Consider the following 4,773-nt stretch of genomic DNA (forward strand, 5'->3'; position numbering starts at 1 on the left):
CATGTGCAGGTCTAACAGTTAAGTTTTCTTCTATAACATCTTTATTTACTGCTTCTGTTTCATATCTTTTGTTTCCTTTTTCAGAAACACAAATGAAACATATTAAAGCTCAATTTTGGTCTTATTAACTATCATGTTCTCTTTCATAATTTTCATCTCTGTATTCTCTTATTCCAGGAGAGCTTCTCAAGTCCATCTTCCACATCACTAATTAATTCTTCTGTATTATCATAAGTATAGTTTAACATTTCTGATACCTTTTAAAACATGGGCTTTAATTGTCCTGTTATACATTTAATGTCATTGAATTTTTTAGCTCATCTATCATCCTTTTGTATTTCATTGTTTTTAATTGCTGATTCTTCATGGAAACTCATTGCTGCATTTTACTGAGTTTAGCTAACAAGTTTCAAAATGTCTCTTGAGTCTTACAAAACATTACTTTTAGAAACATACTCTCTTTAAGCCTTCAAGTTGGTAATTCCTTTCCCTTATTTCATAGTATTTTTTGAAAGTTATTGTTCTGTTTTATTTTTACTTTTTACAAGTGGTTGAATGAGACACTCCCTAACTCAGTGACTATCAAAATAAGAATGGATGGATTACCCTAAACCACACTCTCTGGTGAATCAATGACAATAACATTTCCTTCCAGATTCACAGCTAGAAAGGAAGTTAATGTGCCCAGATTCCAATATGATTTCTAAAAGGCATTCATTCTACTGAGGTGGCAATTCCTTCTACCTCCTACTTGGTCCTCTAAATCTCTGAGGAGGTATAATAGATAACAGCATAAATGTCCTATTATAAACCATATCCAGAATGCCTCTGCCACTGTCTTCAGACCTTTGCTGACGGACACAAGAGCAGCCAGTATGTAAGGGGTGATTGTGGTCCCACTTCACAGTTCTACCCAGCTATTTCCAAAAGATGCTCTTTCTGAATGGTGAGAAAGATTGCACTTGGGAAGGTGGAAGAGGTCTGAGAATAGACTTTTATGTACCTCAAAGATCAACACACTGGTAGTCTCTTTTGTTGGTTGGTATATTATAGACCTGAAGAAATAACATGAGAAAGCCACAAAGTGTCTTCCCATCTTTTTTAGGTGTTCTCTGTGTCTTGAGATGAAACCTAAGAACGCCAAGAAAATTGACCTACCACTGGTTATTAGAAGTTCCTCCCAGATTCTAGCTTCAGGGTCTTTGAGACAACTTGAAGCTATGGATTTTTTTATTTGGGGGGAGGGAGAGCAGTGTTGTAAGCTTCTTAAGACTTAATTAGCAAAAGTTGCATCTTGGACTATTTTAAATAAGTCACCTGAAACGTTATTTTACTACTAATGGCCTCCCTCTTTAAAATATTACTTTTACTCAATAGTAATAACTAATAAATATCCCCTGCTTAAACATTCTTATCAGTATAAACCTTCTAAATATCACAATGTTTCTGTACGTCACAAGAAACTATACATTATAATCCCCGTTCACGTAGAAAATTCCACTGATTTCCATTTTCTAGCTCCTTCTTTACTTGTCTCACAAAGCTAGTGATTTTAAGTAATGATAATTGTATTTAAATCTACTCTCCTTTGAGCTTTTAATTCATTCATTATTTTGCCATTTAGCCATTCACGCAGTAAAACTTGAGTAGTTACTGTGCACTGGGCACTGGTGTGGACCCTGCAGATACTGAGGTGTGTGTAGGTTCTGCCTTCAGGAACTTACGATGGAATCATGGAGCTAGATAATGAACAAATCCTTACACTACATGATGTAATAAATCTTTCTGAAAGTGTACATACTGTAAAAAAATATTAAAATACTAGTGTCAACTAGCATCTGATTTTCATATGCTTAGGTTGTTATTTTTATCAACCATTTAGATTCAAAATTTCATTTTAAACATTGTTGAAACATTCAGCTGGCCATATTGAATATGATTATAATTGGTACCATTTATTGAGAAATTTCTATAAGCTAGTTACTATAGTTTATTATGCTTCCTGTACAGTATCTCTAATTTGGGGAAAATGAAAATATTATTTTTTAATTTTTATTGTTGTTCAATTACAGTTGTATGCCTTTTCTCCCCATCCCTCCACCCCACCCCAGCTGAACCCACCTCCCTCCCCCACCTCCACCCTCACCCTTGGTTTTGTCCATGTGTCCTTTATAGTAGTTCCTGTAATCCCCTCTTCCCACTGTCCCTCCCTCCCACTATTGTTAGATTGTTCTTAACTTCAATGTCTCTGATTATATTTTGTTTGCTTTTTTCTTCTATTGATTATGTTCCAGTTAAAGGTGAGATCATATGGTATTTGTCCCTCACCGCCTGGCTTATTTCACTTAGCATAATGCTCTCCAGTTTCATCCATGCTGTTGCAAAGGGTATAAGCTCCTTCTTTCTCTCTGCTGCGTAGAATTCGAAAATGGAAATATTTTTAATTTTAAATTATGTATAGCAGTTAGAAGCACCTAACAGAAATGGAATAACATATCTTTCAAACTTCATTTGAAAATTATTATTCCCGTGTCTTAGCGGATAAAGGGGGCAGTGGGAGACAATTAGGCAATTTGGCAGTAAGAGAAAGGCAGGACAGACCAGGGTGTACGTTAAATTTAGCTCCTTGGGGAGATCTCACTGCCCATCCATACACCTGGCTCACAGCCTTGTACGGACAGAAACTTTTCATCCAGTGCACGGACTCACAAAGAAGTGGCTTGAGAATTGTAAACTGTCGCCCTCTTTTAAATGGTATGTGTACACACCTTACCTCTAAAAGAATTCAACCACGATCACCATATTAAATTTGTCTCTGAAATATGAAGAGGTTGCAAATGTTTCCCACCTTAGAATTAAACATCACTGTTTAAAAACAAAACAAAACACAAATCTCTCAATCAAACTAAAGAGAAACTGAAAATGGCCAGAACTGTGTCTGGCTCTGATTCCTAAAAGCACACTGTCATTTTGAAGACTCAGGTAAGTTTTCTCTGAGCAGTGGCTGATAATTGTGTTCAATATGTGGAAAATTAAAACAGAAGTACGCAATTGTGAAGGAGAAATTTGATGGGGGAAAGCAAATTCACAACTCCTGTAGGCGGGACAGAGTGTTGATCACTTAGCTTGTGGTTCCGTAAGAACAAGTCTGTTGTGATAATTATATATGTAAAAAAATTACCCAGTATTTTAGAAGACTGACCATGGAGAATACTGGCAACATTTAAAAGTTTTATTTTATCATGCAACATAATTCAAACTGAGAGTAAATCACTCTTATGGACTGATTTGGAAGACATGTGTCAAGCCTGTGTTTTTGTTTTATTTTGTTTTGTTTTGTTTGTTTTCTTATAAACTGAAGTATGGCCCATTCCAATATAATTTCTCTTCTTAGCTTTATTACCCATCCGAGGTCACTGTAAGTGAAAATTCAATTCCATTTCCTTCTAAACTTATCATTTGTCCTTTTTAAAAAATATTATCCATGGAAAAATTATCTGTGGCTTAAAGCTTGCTGTGGTTGTTTAATGGTTAAATACATTAGGAGAGGACATTTAAAATATTACACTTTTTTTCTCAGCATCTTGGAGGAACATGAGAATAGAATGGATATTTTGTTCGGAAAGTGATTTTCCTGTAAAGTAATGAAAATTTTCTTTTCAAATGACTACTAACAACACGATATTTATTTTGTTTCAAATTCTACTGGAAAAACATCTTATACATTATAAAAATAATCTTGGAGCTTCCTCTTGGTTATATTTTCATCTTATTGAGATATTGAAAATTACACTCTTTGGTTTCACTTTCTGCTCCCTGCGAAAAAGAAGGAATCTATTATGACATTTCAGCTCTATAAAGGAACTACTAACACCATTAACCTCTTTAAGGGTTATTATTCCCTCTGATGTATTTACAAAATGTTAAAATATAATAAACCTTGTCGTAAAGCTCCTCTGTTCTTATCAGGTGAAATGTATAGGTTCTATATTAAGTGATATTTTGAAATCAGAAGCTGTTCCCCTTTAAAAAACATCGATAGTATGACAATAAAACAACTTGAATGAATAAGCTACGTTCTTCTTAAGAATCTTAATATTTTACACAGTGAAACATAAGTCAAGCACTGGTTTGATGGAAAATAAAGTTGTTTAATCAATCGCTGGAACGTTTGGAACATCTGCATCCCTTTAGCTTGTTTGAGTAAGAGCAACAGCTATTTTTAGGCAACACACTGGTATATCAGAGATGGCAATACAGCATCTCAGCTTTATTTTGGGAAAAATGATAAATTAGGTAAGATCTCAGCAAATCTTATGTCAAGTTCCCCTCAAAGGAACCTACCCCATATGCAGTTACGTGTGCAGATGTATAGGAATATGCTTGCTTGCCAATAACTGCGGAGAGAGGAAAAGAAGAAATTGAGATATATCTCTGAGAATCATTGGAGAATTTTTCCTACACATTAAAAAGCCATTTAGAACAGTACCAAGAACTCGATGCTGCCAGGTTCAAAGCGTTCAATTTCAAAACCCTCAAAAAGACAAATATTAACTCTTTTTCTTAGGGTACTAGGCCACATTTTTTTTTTTTAACCGTAAGAGTAATCTTGTTCTTGGAACTATTTAAGCGACATGGTGGCTTAGTGCTGAAGAATGGAGGAGAAGCCTATCACCTGTGAGCAGGAAAGCAGTCCAAACTAAAGCTCTGACGAGCTGTGCGAAACACCAGTCCAAAGGGACGGCAGAAAGGGGAAACCAGGACCCAGGCATT

This window comes from Desmodus rotundus, chromosome 3 (genome assembly GCF_022682495.2).
Source record: "Desmodus rotundus isolate HL8 chromosome 3, HLdesRot8A.1, whole genome shotgun sequence".
NCBI classification, from domain to species: Eukaryota; Metazoa; Chordata; class Mammalia; order Chiroptera; family Phyllostomidae; genus Desmodus; species Desmodus rotundus.